The following is a 17,930-nucleotide window of genomic DNA, read 5'->3' as shown; positions in this document are numbered from 1 at the left end:
TCAGGAATCGTAAATTTCTCTACTTAACTCAATTAAAGTTTGTTTAAGATAACGTAAATCAGAAGCACCAAAAACTGTGTCTAAAATTTCGTTAACTGGTTTGCCAGTGTTATCTGGAAAATCGGAAGAAAGCGTGATCGAATTCTTGACAAAGATAACGTAACGAGCGAAGTTAGAAGTTTGGATGCAAGATCAAACCGTCGCCGCGTTCAAATGTCTAAGCACCGGTCCGGCATTTGAGTAACTCGATGCTGAACCGTAGTTAAACACTGATGGTGTCACATTTAACACTCAAGTACTATACTGGGGTGTTTAGATACCCAGACACCAGTTTTTGCTTCATATCTTTTAAACCAATTTTTTTCAATTATTTGGTTTTAGATATTCTTCTACTACATTATTGTCATTCATAAATCAGACATTTTTTATTTTTAACCATTTTTGAGAAAAGCAACAGTTGGGGTGGTCTGATACTCCACTAGAGCAATTGCGTTACACTTTTTTAAAGGGAGAATTATATTATAAGTACGAAGGCTTTCACGGCCGGTGTTAATTGAACTAAAATTATCGTTTTTCTTAAAAGACGCCCGGCAAAATGCGAAAGTTTCTAGTGTTAGTTCTAGTTTTAGTTCTAATTTTAGTTCAACGAGAATTATATTATTTAGTATTACATCTATGTGAATCAGTCACACTCTTTACTTATTGCGACGTCCTTTCCTGCTTCGGTCCTAGGAAAGGGGTCTTGGTGCCCTATTTTTTATGTTCGGGATGTTAACGGTCTCGGGCGCTACTTTATGTTTACAGAGTTAAGGAACTCTTTCGCCTCCAAGTAGCTTTTGGGGGTTACAGTCGGAGATTCAGGGTGTTTTAGAGAGGGTCAAAAAAATAAAAACATGCGGTTCATAAATTAAGAAATAAAATCAAAATTTATTAATAATAAAAAAAATCAACATAGCAGTTTACGGAGGAAGGTAAAAAAAATCTTTATTTAAATATATAATCGGTAAATGTCTGGCCTAGTGCAATCTTGTGGCACTCGTACTTCGGACGTGATTGAAATAATTATTCATAAGGGAATAATTGGTCTGGATGAAGTGCTACGGAAAACTCGCGATAGCACCAGGTCGGAAAGATGTTGCGGAAAACTCGCAGCAACACCAGGTCGGGGAAAGTATTGCGGAAAACTCGCAGCAGTACCAGGTCGGAAGAGTGTTGCGGAAAACTCGCAGCAACACCAGGTCGGGGAAAGTATTGCGGAAAATAAAATCAAAGTCCCACAATTGTAAGACCAAAACGAAACTTACGATGAAACTCGGTTATTTCCAAAACTCGGAGATTTTTCGGTGAAGTCTGGCGAACTTCTTGAAGACGGTTGATGACGGCTGAAGACTCTTGAAGACTGTCGAAGACTAATCCAGAACGGTCGAAGACTGATCAAGACAGTTGAAGACTGATTCTGACAGTTGAAGACTGGTTGAAAATGAAATTTTGACCGGCTACTTATACTTGTTCGGGGTGAAAACTGGATTCACTCCGAAACGGGATCGTATTGAAACAAGTTATCAAAACTAAATTATAATGAGCGGGGCTAATTAATCACAATAGCAAAATTTTAACGGCGCTATCGGATGCGGGGTACAAAATTAACTAAATCCCTTTTTTGAGCGGATAAAATTGATTAAGGAATAGCGGAGTGATAATTAATTAAAAATAATTATCGGAAAAATTTATAACATAATTCAAAAGATACCCTTGTTTATGTGGAAATTTACAAAAATATAATTAACAAAATCGGTTAGCGTTTACGGCACTTACCTACATAAACGTTTTCCCGACCGCGTGTTTCACGTTAACTTCGATTAATCAGTATTAATGAACGCGCACTTCAACACAAAGTAGCTTCAGCAGTTGGGCGGTGTCCGGGGCAATCCTATACGTGTAGTATTTTCCATGGATGACCATCAGGAATGAAGTAAATTAATTAATTAAGATGCGGGATGATTTTGGTTAATAATCATGTTAATCATAATCGGATCGTCTTTAGAATCATTCAACGGTTATTTCATGATACTAGTAATTGTTTGAAATCGGTTTGATTGTTCTACGATTTCTAATTCCGCATCATAAAAAAAATAGTCGCTGTACGGTAGCTGAACGGTAGCTCGCTGGCTGCTGAAACTCACACGGGACGGTCGGCCTTGTTTACAGTAACACCCTGATTACTGATTACTGATACTTCTTCGTATTTTACTTCGTTGCGGTGTTATTTAATTATTTTAAATAACAATTTTCAGAAACCATGTGCTTTCGGTAATTACGTCGTTTGGCGATTTCCACTAATTGCTTTTGTTTATTTGAAATTCGGTCAGGAAACGTTTTCAGAAAAAGGTTTAACGGTTTTAAATGAATTAATATGAAAATTTGAAGTTTAATTAAGGAAATTAAGAAATTAAGGAAAATGCGAATAAAGTTGCATAAGTGGGTGGTGATAAGGTATCAATTTTTGGATTTTTCTAAATCGGGCGGAAACTGTAGGAGGTCGGGGTAATGTGGGAAGTATATTCGGATGTTATTAATTTTTCGGAATTAAAAAAAAAATGTTACTTCGTTACATTATTAACGAAGAAACGTAGTTTATTTTTAATTATATTATTTGTATTTTTTTACAATTAGATGACTTATTTCTTTTCAACTAGAACATTTCTTTCGACTGTTTATAATTAACGCGCTCGTACTTCTGCGTCGAGACCATAAGACCGGTACAATATTGTGCTGCTTAAGTTTTATGTGTCGAGAATATTTGACTACACAAATCGTACATACGTGATTCTCCGGTGTTTTGCATTCTATATAGAGCGACTGTAGCGTACACATAGAAATTATAACTTTTATCAAATTACCTTATTATCATAAATTACCTTTGTTACCATTTTTGTTGATTTCGATGTAAATATCATTCGATTATAAGCAACCAACCAGACAACACGTCTGCCTTTGCATTTTAATTTTTAAAAACTGTTAAAATTATTTAATTACTACAACTCTTTAGCGACCAAGAGGTTCTACTTCATTTATTCGCCAATCTTTGTCTTCGCAGATATTTCAGTACTTCCTCACACGTTGTATCTACAACACAAACAGGATTCTACTAAATTCCTTTCGGCTGCTAAGGGAAATTCGATAAATACTAATGACAAAAAATTATTAACGTGATCATTAAATCTTAGAAGAAATTACCCTTTCATATTTATTATAGCCGATGTTAAAAAAACAATTATCTGTGCCGATTTTTTACATAAATACGGTATCTTATTAGATATTAAAAATCGTCCTTTAATTGATTTGGAAACCAATCTATGTTCAATACGTTTAATCCAACGAACTAATTCAACTTCACCAAAACTATTTTCTATTGAAACGAAATTTAAACAACTTTTAAAATGCTACTCAAAATTAATTTCTCCCCCAGATTTTTCTTCCCCAGTGATGCATTCTACAAATCACCATATCATTAAAAATTTAATATTGCTAAAAAAAAATTGGAAACTATCGTATCTTTAGGTATTTTTCATCATTTTCGTCCACAGCTTCTCCATAACATATGGTCCCTAAAAAAGAGTCCAATGGTTGGGGACCCTGTGGAGATTATCATCATCTAAATTTTAACTGTTCTTGATCGTTACCCTCTTCCTCACATACAAGACTTCAACTTGCATTTAAATAACTGTACAGCACTGTTTCTTTAAAAGAGCTACAAAGATTCTTAGGTATGATAAACTTTTATCATATATTCATTCGTTCATTCATTAGCACCACTGTATAATTTAACACCTGGTCTAAATTCTAGTAAAGACAAATCAATCTCTTCATGTTCAAACAAACATGAACTATCATTCACTCCAGAACTTCTTACTTTTACGATAACACTTGCGCATCCATCTATTCATGCGTCGCTTTCGTTAACTACTAATGCTTCAAATATAGGTATGGGAGCAAGGTAAATCGAACATTGTGGCAGACACATTGTCACGAATCAATGTCGATTGCCTTGAAGATCAATACCCAAACTTACAGATGATTAAAAATGCTCAGGACCAAGATCAACAATTACCTTATTTAATCAACAAACAATCAGCTTCCAAATGCAATTATAACTAACTTATATTTTTATCTGAAACAAAAATTGCAGGCTTAAATTTAGTACTTTGGTGCGACATTACTTTGACATCCCCTAAAATATATATACCTTAAAAATATAGAAGAGTAATTTTTAATAAATTTCATTCTTTAACTTATTCAGGTTTTCGTTCTACATTACACAGTGTTAAATCTCGCTTCATTTGGCCTCATATGTCAAAGGACATACAATTTTGGACAAGAATGAGATGTCTCCAGTAGCAAAAAACAAAGATCCATCAACATACCAAATCCCTTGTTGAGAAAATATCCATTCCTAAAGGACGATTTCAGCATATCCATATAGATTTATTAGGACCTTTAGTATCTTTAGGATGTTCTTATGTCCTCACAGTAATCGACCGCTTCACACTTTGGCCTGAAGCTTATCCTATAAATGATATTTCATCTTCTTCAGTAGCAAACACTCTTCTCCGTGAATATCTTTCCAGAATCGGCATACCACAATCTATCACACCCTTTTACAATTTTACAAGCACAGGACTCTCAAAACCGCCATAACAGCCATAGGAAATGTCGATAGGTGGAATCACGAACCACCAATAATCCTGTTGGGATTCTGATTCTCTTTAAAAGAAAATCGGCGTTGTTCTCCCGCTGAGTTAGGCAACTACTTTGTCTTCCTGGAGAATTTTCTATAAATTCACATCATTCTGTTGACACAGAACCTCTCCTATCTAGTTTGCGCAATACATTTTCAAATTTAAAGCCTGTACCAATTTCATTCCGTTCTACTTCTAAACCTTAACAATCAACCTTAAGAACCGTACATAAGAATTTGTTAAATACTAAATTTGTGTTTCTAAAGTTAGAACATCGTTCATCCCTCTCTCTGCAGTTAGAAGGGCCCTTCTAAATTATAAAAATATTGAAAAAAAAGCTTTATTATTTCGCGAAATAACAAAAACTTACTTTTAGTATTCATCGTTTACAACCAACATTTTCTTTAAACGACAACGTCATTAATTTTTGTGACAATGTCACTATTAAACAGAAAATACATAGTCACCTGTCAGTTTTGACAACCTTATTTTAAAATTGTCATTTTGAATTATTTACAGTTTACATGTAGCGTACTTATCTATTAAAAATTATTAGTTTTTTGTAAAAGATCTAGTTTACGTTATTTTGGTTAGTATGATTTTATTTATAAGTACGAAGGCATTCACGGCCGGTGTTAATTAAACTAAAACTAGAACTAACACTAGCACTATCATGTGGCATCCGAACGTCAAACATTTTTTTCAAAAAACGCACGGGTTAACCCGAAAGTTTCTAGTTGTAGGTCTAGTGTTAGTTCTAGTGATAGTGCTAGTGTTAGTTTTAGTTTTAGTTTAATGATTTTGTTTATTATTTTCATTATGTTTTTCGATTTTGTCAATGAAATAGAACATTAAAAATCAATACGTGTTTATGGCATTGTTAGAGTTGGAAATATTATTTATAATGAATACTAACTCCACAACGGCTTACAAAAGCAGAATCATTTTTCACATAAATTACACCAAATAGTGGTCATGTTTGTTATGAAATAATATTGAATTATAAAGAACATATTGAAATATGTTCTTATTTATACTGTAGTTAGAAACGTGGTGTTACATCTCTCCTTTTTTATTTATTTTTTTATTGATATTGTAGTAATTCAGGCTGATACGAGTATCTGATAGTATCTGATTTCATTTTTAATGAAAAAATATGACTACGTTTTCACCTGTCAGTTGAGAATCGATATTGCTCATGAAATTATCGATAAAACTTCTTACAAAGACTTATTAATGCGATCTTTCACTTAATCAATAATAATCTATGCCGTAATATTTCTAGAAAGTAATAAAATTTCCATATCCATTCCAAAATCTTATTTTAAAAATTCACCGATAATGATAAAGACATTTAAAACCATATTGTTCCTGAAATTGAAGAAATTAACCAACAAATCGATAATAATATCTGATAATCATTATTTTTGGAAAAAAGAAAACATATTTGAACTATTTTGATCGACATTGCATGTCGTTCCGAAATTTTACATAAATTATCTTTTAACGTACTTTGTATAACCAAAATTTATATTATTTTTGAAATAATCCACGATTGTCAGTAGCATAGTCGGTACGCATTTGATAGAAAATTGAAGTACCGACACTTGAAAAAATAACAATAACAATCAAAGTTGAATCGTAGAAGAAGACGCACCCTTTTGTTGTGAACGCGTTCGACAATGAAAATATACTAAAAAAAAAAAACATAACCCCGATCATAGTGAAGAAGAAGAAGAAATAACCTAATGTGAGTTTGAATATTAAAAAAAAACTAGCAATTAAAAAAAAAACTAATTTAATCAAGTGTATAAAATTGTTTATTAAAAATTCGTGAACATTTAAAACACTAACTGAGACGATAATCAGAATACAAAAAGGAAGAATAAATTAAAACAATCGATTTGGATTTGGACATCTAGCGTGAGAGTGTGGAATCACCGAGGATTTAAGTTGATAGAGGAGGCGTATATAGAAACCATTGTTTGAAGGAGAAACAATTTACTTGTAATTAAGATAAGTCTTTGATTAATTTTTTTTGTTGTTCATTAAAAATTCGAATTTTGAAAATTTTATTTTGATTTAGGATATTCAGTCCGAGTTAACAACATCAAATGATATAAAATTTAAGTTCGTATTAATAATTAAATAATTTATTAAGTTGTTTTTTTTGTTTTTTTTTAATTAAATTTTTTATTCATCGATATATATATCATCAATATTCAATCGTTCACCAATACAATATATTTTCATATAAGTACGAAGGCTTTCACGGCCGGTGTGAACCTTCTTCAGAAACTGGTTCGAAGTCACTTCGAGTTTCTGAAGAAGGTTGCAACATGGCATCCGAAACGTCAAACCTTTTATTAAAAGACGCACGGCAAAACCGGAAAGTTTCTAGTGTTAGTTCTAGTTTTAGTTCTAATCTTAGTTTAATATATTTTCAAGTGAAAAAATCGCAAAGTGGACAGTTGGCGGCACACTCAAAAATCGGGTACTTTTTTCATTTACTTCGCGATAAAAAGAAAACCGCGGAGCCGAAAATTCAAATTCACATTCAATGGTACGTAGAAATGTTTAGTAATTACAACAAACTTTACCGCAATCTTTTTCATCAAGCGGTTGCGAAGATATCGATGTCTAAAGTGAGAGGCCTTGACTTTCAGCACGGATAGTAGTGTTCGTGATTTTTATCGGTGTGCATTGGTTGTAGTAAGTCTTAACGTAATTTATTTTAATTTAAGGATTATTATTTGTTAAATATGAACAAAGAATGTGATGTAATGACAACGAGAACATAAGTTTAATACGACAAACCATGTCAAAAATATTTAAGAAAATGTTTAAAAATTGCGAAGGCATATATATATCTTAGCCATTTATGGGTTTAGACCAGAAATTTTTAAATGATTCGTCATAACTTTTAGTCACGTAGTATTTGTGATTAAAAATATCCAAACACTTACAGAAACAGCCTGCATACGCGGTGTAGATTTTGAAATTTCGCACCACAAAGCTTCCCTTTTGTTTGAAATTCTCGTTGGCATAAATCGAATCTTTTACAGTTATTTGTTAATGTTTTTTTTAGTGAATTATGTTGGCACTCAATATGGCGAATGTTAGTAATTATGAAGTTATGTGTGTTATATTAAATATATTAAAACCATACATGCTAACTTGTGAGTGCGGGAAGTTAGCCCCCTATTTTTTGATTTTTAAATATTTTATTGTTGTAGATTGTTCTAGAGTTGTTCTACATTGTACCAAATCGGCAAATCGAAAAAATAGAAACTCCGCGAGAAAACCGAAAAAACGGGTTTTTTTACTAGCCCCCCATCTTTGGAAAAATCAAATTTTCTTTGTTGTTCTGGGTTGTTCTAGTTATTGTTCTAGAAAATCAAAATTAGGGGATACAGCATTACGAAGTTATAATTAAAAATAGGTTTGGCCGCCCAAATGTCTAGTTGATTGCTGTGACCATAGTTTTTCTATTATCAGTTCCATATAACAAATATATACTTATTATAGCTAACGCAATCTGGAACAGCTATTATTTTCACTAGAACAACTCTCTAAAGGGCACTTTACTCTTTGAAAATTAAAATTTTTGGAAGTTTCAGTCAGTAATTCTTGTGACAGCGGTTTTATATTACACAATAAGAATTAAAAAACATAGAACAATCTAAAATAATTCAAACTTTGCCGATTCAAATTGTTCTAGATGTGTTTTGCGTTTAACACGGACATTAATTTTGCAAAATCACATATTTTTTGTTACTCTAAATTGTTCTTGTTGTTCTAGGTACTTAAAATGTTTATTTAATCACTGCGGTTTTAGTTCTTTTAAAGTTTCATATTAAAAATTACTACTTACAACAATTAAAACAATTCAGAACAGCTGTTATTTTCACTAGAAAAACCTTAAATTTTATTAGTTGTTGTGATATCGGACAGGTTTTGTTGAATCAGTGAACCCAACCGTTAATATAATAATAGTTTTAAAAAATTAAAAAATATGGAATAATCTGACCATCTAATTTTCTAAAAATCACCTTTCTATTTAAACTTATAATAATAAAACATAAGATGCGATTTAAAGTGTATTTTATTTTGTAAAACTAAGTAATAAATTAATAAATAAACTAACAAAACAATACCTATTCTATCACAAAAACTGTACAAAAAATTATTCTAAAGTAAAGTATAAGTAAATAAATTAAATCATCTAAATGGACTAATATCACGGAACTCATTTACACACATATATGCACATTTGTGCATTTATTTCTGCTGCTTCTTCAACCTGTATGGATTTTTTTCTTAAATCATTAAATAATAACTAATTGTTGGGCACAAATGCCGTGTAGTATCCTACATCACTCAAAGAGTGAGTACCTTCGTAGCTGATGATACTAGCTATTCATTTAGAAATCATGTTGAGAATGTTTGCACATATTGCTTTAGTTTCCTAAAATTATTTTTAAAAACCGGTTCTAGTAAAGCAACATATAAAAAAAGAGCTGAACTATTAACAGGCATAAATTATTTTGGAAACCAGAATATTGCTGGCCTGATAATAGTGAATGTTGTGTCAAATATTACGTTTCTTTGCACACAACGATTTAAAGAAGAATTTAGTTATTGTAGCACTAAAAACTGCAATAATGGTTTAAACGTTACTTTCCATAAAAACATAATTTTACCAATCGACATTGACATCGTAACAATATTAGGCTATGCATAGCTAAACCAAGTAATAGAAAACTACATGCAAACCCTAAGCAACAATTGCAAAAAAATGTGGTCTGTTTATAGAAACAACGAATGGAGAGAACAAAAAAACAAAATTGAGTGATTACGTACGCAATTTGTAACTCCACAACAAATTCTATATCCCCGCAGGTATCATCAGTTACGAAGGTACTCAAACTTTGAATGATGTAGGACACTACCTGGCATTTGTGCCCAACAATGCCAATTGGAAATTATTTAAAGACTTACGAAAAGAATCCGTACAAGTTGAAAAAGCTACTGAAATAAATGCTTAAATGTGCATATATGTTTATAATTGAGCAAAGTGATGTAACCGTATTATTCCATGATATTAGTTTATTTACATAATTTAGTTTATTTAGTTATAGTTTACTTTAAAATAAATTATTGTACTAATATAGTAATACTGATCGAATAGTTATTGTTTTATTTCTTAGTTTAGTTTATTTATTAATTTATTAGTTTATACAAAATAAATACACTTTAAATCGCATCTTTTGTTTTACTATTATAAGTTTAAAGAGAAAGGTGAAACTTGTGATTTTTAGATAATTATGATGGTCAGATTATTCTATATTTTTTTAGTATTTTAAAAGTATTATTATATGAAACTTCAAAAGAACTAAAACCGCAGTGATTAAATAAACATTTTAAGTACCTAGAACAACAAGAACAATTTAGAGCAACAAAAAATATGTGATTTTGCAAAATTAATGTTCGTGTTGAACGCAAAACACATCTAGAACAATTTGAATCGGCAAAGTTTGAGTTATTTCTGATTGTTCTATGTTTTTTAATTCTTATTAAAACTTCGAAAAACTTTAATTTTCAAAGAGTAAAGTGCCCTTTAGAGAGTTGTTCTAGTGAAAATAATAGCTGTTCCAGATTGCGTTAGCTATAATAGGTATATATTTGTAATGTGGAATTGATAGAAAAGCTATGGTCACAGCAATCAACCAGACATTTCAGCGGCCAAACCTATTTTTAGTTATAACTTCGTAATGCTGTATCCCACAATTTTGATTTTCTAGAACAATAACTAGAACAACTAGAACAACCCAGAACAACAAAGAAAATTTCACTTTTCCAAAAATGGGGGGCTAGTCAAAAAACCTGTTTCTTCGGTTTTCTCGTGGAGTTTTATTTTTTCAATTTGCCGCTTTGGAACAATGTAGAACATCTCTAGAACAATCTAGGACAACAATAAAAAATTTAAAAATCAAAAAATTGGGGGTAACTTCCCGCACTCCTAACTTGTATGTTTAAAATAGACGAAATGCTAAATAAATGTTAATAATAAGTAGAACATTTCGTTTTATGTAATAATAACGTGAATTTAAATTTACCGCCAAAAATATCCAGTGATATTTTTTAATGATATTTCTTATTCTAAATCTAAGTTTTGTATTCAATCCTCCTAGTTTAAAACGAAAGTAAAAGTAAGAATAAACAATGCAACAAATGTCAACAAATCAATGTCAACAATTTATTACAATTTTGAATAAACACATTTATTCATCGCAGATATTAAAATTAAATATAACTATTAAAATTTCATAGTAATATTTTATAGAAAGATAATAAGTGTAGTTCTTTACATTAAGAGGCAGAATTAATACTTTGATAATTTCTTGCAGTTTATAGAAAATATGGGTAGGTTTTATTTCCTTTTATGAGAACAACTCGAAGTTTCTGAGGGCGGGTTTCCGGTTTGTCTGGCGACAGCATGGCGGATGCAAGGTCCGTAAAGCGTATTGTACAATGCGCTTTACGAACCTTGGGCGGATGTAGAAACTGTTAACACGACCCGTATCGATACTTCAATACAAAATCTCGTATCAAAGTTGTAATTAACAACTTTCAATGTAAAATAATGATAGAACCTAATTTTACACTTAATCGAACATTATTCAAGTTTTTCAACAATTTATTCTAGTATTTTCGCTGCTATAAAAGTGTACGTTTTGGCATACAAAGAACAATGTTAATTTCTAAGCCACGCCCCTGTATTACATCGTCAATCCTACCCCTATATAAACCGCAGACGCTTGGCCTTCCAATTCAGTCACCTCACCGATGTTTAGTGTTTGTGTTAAGTTTAGGTTAAGTTTACCCCGCGGAGATGTTTACAACTTATTAAAAATTCTCTTCTTATATCGAAAATTTGTGAGTAGTTTTGGGTTTTATATACTTCATTTTAGTATTTTTTAATTCAGTTGTTCATTGTGACGTTACTGTCAATATTGCCGGCATTGATGAACGAGTTCAATCTATTCAATTCAATCATTAGGGTCTATTGCTTATGAAAATTATATATTTTTATTTGTTTCCAAGATAACAAATATGTATTTATTTTATATACAATTCATTCTGTGTTAACATTCGTATCAATTAGACGTATTTATCTTTGAATAAAAATATGGGCATTTTTCAAGAATCGCTCGGTCGCATAAAAATCGATTCTTTTTAATTGAAGGCAAAACAAAGAAAAAGTGCGGAAAAGTAAAAAAATCACTTTAAAGTTTTGATGTGACGTCACGTTTTGTGACTTCATCAACCATGCTAACCATATATTTTCAAAGCAACACCGTTACACATAAATTTTGAAAAAATTAATATATTTTCGGGTGAAATAACCTTGGGTTATAAATTTCAGGTTAGGTTGGTTTTGTTGACAAAAAAAAAACCGTCCACACGAACAGGTGTATGGTAAATAAAGACTTTTAGTCGTTGTATTATATCCGAAAATATGCGTTATAAATATTATTAAATTAATATTAACAAGTTGTTAATTCTTTCATTAAATTTGAGACAATGATTTAATTTTTACTTACTATATTCGAAATCAGATTTTGAGTTAGTTTAATTAACATTTAAACTGGTGTGAATTTCCGAATTGTCGGGTTGGGTACCGGTTGGGTTTGATGCAGGTGGTAGGTGTAAATTCCGGGTTGGATTAGGTCAGGATTAGGTTAGATTGGATTTACTTCAGAATTTTGTATAGAAATTGGATGTTCAGTTATGTTAATTAACATTTAAACTAGTGCGAATTCGCTAAATGTCGAGTTGTAAATTACGGATTGAAGGGTCCATTGAAAGAAAACCGCTAACATTTAGATCCACGCCAGTAGACAGACGGTAAATAAAGACATTTCAGTCGTTGTAGGTTTTTGTATCACTTGACAGACAGTCTATTGATACAGTCTATCTAGGTAGTGCTATGCATCGAAAACTTAAGAAACTAGGGTATTTCATCCGAAAATATATGTTGTAATCTCTACAAGTTAAGTAAAAATAACTTTACTTTTAAATTTATTAGATTTATTTTGTGCGTGGCTATAAAATAAACAATTTGTGGGTTAGGTGTTGACCGGTTGAATACGAAAAAGCATGTTTACAAAAAAGTTAAATGTTTAAAAAGCATTGCTTGTGACGTCACAAAAGTGAACACACTTTTTTTATTGTTAACGTCATTTTTAGGTCAGTACCTATCGATTAAAAAGAATCGTCGATTTTTAAGCGACCGGGCGATTCTTGAAAAGTTAGAAAATATATTTTAATTTTAATAATCATTTGAATCGTCGTTTAATTTTTTCGGAAAAGTATAGTAATTGCATGAAATTTCTGTGATGTTAATAACGTTTATGTTTAACAAATTTCATTGCTTTTTTTTTATTAACTTCATGTACTTACACTAACATTCATAATAACGTTTTAACTATCTATAATAATAATAGCCTATATTTTTTTGTTATTTCTAGGAGGTGACCATAGATCATTTTACTCACTATTTCCTGATAATGGTAATACTGTATATTCTAATTATCGATATTATATCGATGAGGCATTGAAATTGAGACGACCTTGTATCTCTTAAACTGTCAAATTTATCGTAAAAAGTTTCAGGTAAAACTTTCATGATATAAAGGGTGAAAATATTCTGCATAGTTCCCATTTGTCCCATTACATTTCAGAAGCGTCTCGATCTGTCTTTCATTTGTCAAGTAAGATTTTTTAAATAGATACTTACCCTTTTTTAATCATTATGGTATTCTCCATAACAAACACAATAAAACAAATAAGCTTCAATTAAAAATAAAATGTAAAGGACACTACGTTGGGATACCGTACAGCCTCGAGAAATAGCGAGAGAATAAATGTGGATTATTACGAACAGCAGCTTAAACGTTGATTGTACTATTATCACTCATCGTCGTTTATCTTGAGCAAAATTTTTCAAGGCAAAAATTAAAAATTTTTCACAAATTTTTTTTAAAATTATTTCACAATACGATAAAATGAAGCACGGGACGGAATGTTTCTGTAGGAAATCTTCGCATAAATTTCGAGCATCATTGATAACTCTGATGTTTCTCATAAACTAAAATTATTTAAATCGTTTCAGTAATCATATGTCGTTCCAAGCTTAATTAGTGAAACGTGACGAATGAATTAGGTAGCTACGGAAAGACTTTGTTTCTTTTTGTTTTATGTTGTTGACTTGTCTTTGTTGTGAATTATGAGTTGCATAATTTTGGGATGCATATATTTTACATTGTTTTTTTTAATTAAGATTTTTTTACAGCAGCATACTCCTGGTAATCCTCAATATTCCTTTCTTCTCTTTTCCCTTAAAAGATTCCTAATTCTTTGAATTTCTTCCTTTCATTTCGAGACCGTGTTGTGACTTTATTTTTGCGCAGGTGTAATTTTTTCTCATTCGTATAAAAGTATGTTCAAAAGCCTTCTCGTTCTCTTTCAAGTATAGAAAAGCGAAGTCACAGTTTTGTGAGTTTTTTCAATCCAAATTTTTGGGATTCATTATTCGTGATTAATTGTGAGAAAAGTGATTTTCTTTTCTCGAATTTATCGGTACATCCGGATTTCAACGTATTTTCTTATTCCCAAATTTTTCTTTGCTTAAAACCTAGACCACCTGAGGAAAGCATTTGCTTAATTACTATTCATTCAACCCATTCATCTATTCACACATCCTTTCTAGTACTACAAAACTACTATCCTAAAACTATTCTACAAAGAAAAATTAAAAAACCGTCCTAAAATTTAATCTTTAGTAATGCTTCTTAATTTTCTTTACTATTCTTCTTTAATTTTCTTTTAAACAGGTTTTATTGTGAGGAGCTATATTATTCTCGATTTACTTTTGTGGAATAATCTCATTTCATTACTTCTTCGGTTACCAATATTTTGGAGACAACTTTGGTCCGAGAGGAATTACTATTTCGTTACTGACTGGAAACAACTGCATCAATTAAGAAAAATTGTTCAATAAAAATAAATTTTCCTATAGAACACCAAAAGTTGCTGGTGTAGATAAGTTCCTTCAGATCAGATCGGAATAGTCAACGAACATAAGGTCAGATAACATCAACATTTTATTTCTGCCGGAGAATCGTGCACTAATCTTGTTCTCACTGAGGAATTTTCATGTAGTGTTTCATTCAATTATTTTTTTGATTAAAAGCAATTCATTGATTAAATTAAATTCATTTTATATCCTTCGTACATTTTTGTTGGCGAGTTTCAATTTTTTTGCCACATTTTATTTTTTTGCTTGTTTTATTTTGCGAACCATTGACAACAAATTCTGTTTTTAGTATATTATCCTTTGAATTACATTATCTATTACAATACCTTACCTGTATTATTTTTTGATTATATTTTATGCGAGTATTATTTTATTTCAATAAAATTATTGCAACTCAGAATTCCGGCCGGTCGAGGACTCGCGTGTGTCCTTAGGTGTAAACATATTTCTTTTCTCTTTGTCTAGATTTTATTTTGTTAAAGTTAGATATTTAGGCGTTACAACTTAACAATTGAAAGACATATATAGCGCTTCTAAAATGTAAACTGAATACCATACAGAATATTTTCCCCTTCATATGATGAAAGTTTTATCTGAAACCTTATTCGATAAAATTGACGATTTATGAGCTATAGGTAGTGTCAATTTAAATGCCTCAAACGGTATATGCATTATAATGATTTTTTATAAGTACGAAGGCTTTCACGGCCGGTGTGAATTAAACTAAGATTAGAACTAAAACTAGAACTAACACTAGAAACTTTCGGGTTTTGCCGTGCGTCTTTTAATAAAAGGTTTGACGTTTCGGATGCCATGTTGCAACCTTCTTCAGAAACTGGTTCGAAGTGAGCTTTTGACATGGCATCCGAAACGTCAAACCTTTTATTAAAAGACGCACGGCAAAACCCGAAAGTTTCTAGTGTTAGTTCTAGATTTAGTTCTAATCTTAGTTTAAATAATTTTTTATCTTTCCCTTTTTGTACAGATAAATGGTGGGAATGTCACCGGCTGCATATTGAAGAAAAATCTACGGGATGGAGGTGAGATACTTTTATGATTATTTAGATCGAATTTATATTTATTTTACGTTATTTTTGTATTCATGTAAACAGAAATGACTAACACATTTTCCGTATTTTATACAGTGAATACTCCAAACATTCCAACTGATGCTTCAGTAACAGCTTCAAAGCCACTCTCTGCCAATCATCAAACTACTGAAAAGATTGATAGCTACAAAGGAATTCCTGATAAATGTCCATCACGTTGTCATTTGTTAATTAACGACAAAAACCCTGATATATTTTCCTGTTCGCTCTGTCACCAGACCACCAGCATCTATAACATTCCTTTTAAATATTCATCAGAAGAGATCATAGTTAGCAATAATCAACCAATGGATTATTACGTGACAAAAATGAAAGAGGCATTTTTAAGACAACCTATCGCCAAACAGGAAGATAATCATAAGTGGGATAATTTTCTCAATGGAAACAATTCTACCGTAAACGGGTGGTCAAAAGCCATATCAACAAGAACTTGTACGTTTTGTCGAAGAAATTCAGAGGGGCGAGAATTTTATGAAAGTCATTCGTTGAAAGATTCCACAGGTAAAGTTTCATGTCCGGTTTTGAGAGCGTTGAAGTATCCGTATTGTTATGCAGATGGTTATAATGCTCATACTAGAAAGTATTGTCCACTGTATAAATCCGTCAATGAAACACTACCAGAACCTAGAAGGTTGGCTAATGGCACGTTGGCATCAGCTAGCAATCACAAGTAATGAACTTAATTATTGTTCTGAAGAACAATATTCTTGAATTTCCGAAGTGATTCAACATTTCTTACTGAATATTTCTAGTAAATGCATGAATGTAGTTCGTATAGTTTTGTCAAGGTTAATTTTGATTTAATTTTTAGAGATTTAATAATTGTTGTTTGGAATAAGTTGTTTATGAATATGTTTCGATTATTTGCAGTATTATTACAATTCTTGGCGATTTACATAATTTAGTTTCACTTATATATTAGATTGTAAGTGCAATATATACTTTATTAGAGTACTTATTTTATTTGCTATTGTTGATTAATTACGTCGTTTCGTAATATGTTTATATTTATTGTACTTCTTAATAATTTTCTGTCAAATTTTAAGTTCATGTGTTTGAATAAACAATTACTTATTTGTTTTTTGAATAAAGTGAATACTCCAAACATTCCAACTGATGCTTCAGTAACAGCATTTACTCGTTATTTACTCGTTTTTTGAATAGGTTTAATTTGTTATTTTTTCGGATGTAATTAATAATAATGAGCATTACATTATGTGGCTAGAATAAATATCTATATTTTTCATTGATGTTTCAGAATTTCATTGATTTCATTTTATATTTTTAACAATTTAATATACCTATTAAATATGAAGTGTGTCCCAGTATAGATGTTACAAGAGGTATGACCTAAAAATTTAGAAAGATTGGGGATTAAACTCTGCTTGGTGTGAAGAGAACTTCAAGAATATTTTCATATTTTGAAAATCAAGTCGGCGTTGACAGTGAAACTATTTTTAGTTCAGTTAGAGTATCCTTTCTGTTCATGATAGGGCAAAATTTCATCATGAAAAGTTGTTTGGAATGTGAAATAATGGCACTATGAAAAATTTCAGAAATCTAATCTTCACTCTGATCTACCTCCATACTTTTAGATTAGATCAGAGTGAAGGAACACAAACATTAGTACGCCTAGAAAAAATGTACTTAAGTAGTCGCAAATATTGGAAAATTAATTGTATTGTAATTTATTTAATATTATTTTATTGTAATTAACAACCTTCACGATCTCAACAATGTCAAATGAGAAAATATGTATATATCTTAACTTCTTTCTGAATTCAAAATAATTTCTGAAGTTGTCAAAAAGCCGAAACTAGTCAGACTATTGTATTTTTTTAAATTGCAGACCAGTTCAAACTACGAAGAAACCTTTTTATATTTTTCCTTTAAATTGTATTATCCCTCAGTTCTAGTTAAAAGTTGAATTCCTCTTGCATTATGTTAATTTTAGAACACAAAATTTACGTCGAGAAATTT

At 31.0% G+C, this 17,930-nt stretch overlaps 1 long non-coding RNA gene across 1 annotated transcript; it reads left to right on the top strand.

Annotated features, from left to right (window-relative positions):
- The first annotated feature begins 11,597 nt into the window (after positions 1-11,597).
- LOC139429665 (uncharacterized) lies at positions 11,598-17,200 on the top strand. Its single transcript, XR_011640219.1, has 3 exons — positions 11,598-11,678; positions 13,274-13,315; positions 15,827-17,200. It is a non-coding gene; the product is annotated as an uncharacterized lncRNA (long non-coding RNA).
- The last annotated feature ends 730 nt before the right edge of the window (positions 17,201-17,930 follow it).

This window comes from Onthophagus taurus, chromosome 4 (genome assembly GCF_036711975.1).
Source record: "Onthophagus taurus isolate NC chromosome 4, IU_Otau_3.0, whole genome shotgun sequence".
In the NCBI taxonomy this organism is placed as follows: Eukaryota; Metazoa; Arthropoda; class Insecta; order Coleoptera; family Scarabaeidae; genus Onthophagus; species Onthophagus taurus.
This window is presented reverse-complemented; position numbering and strand designations above follow the sequence as displayed.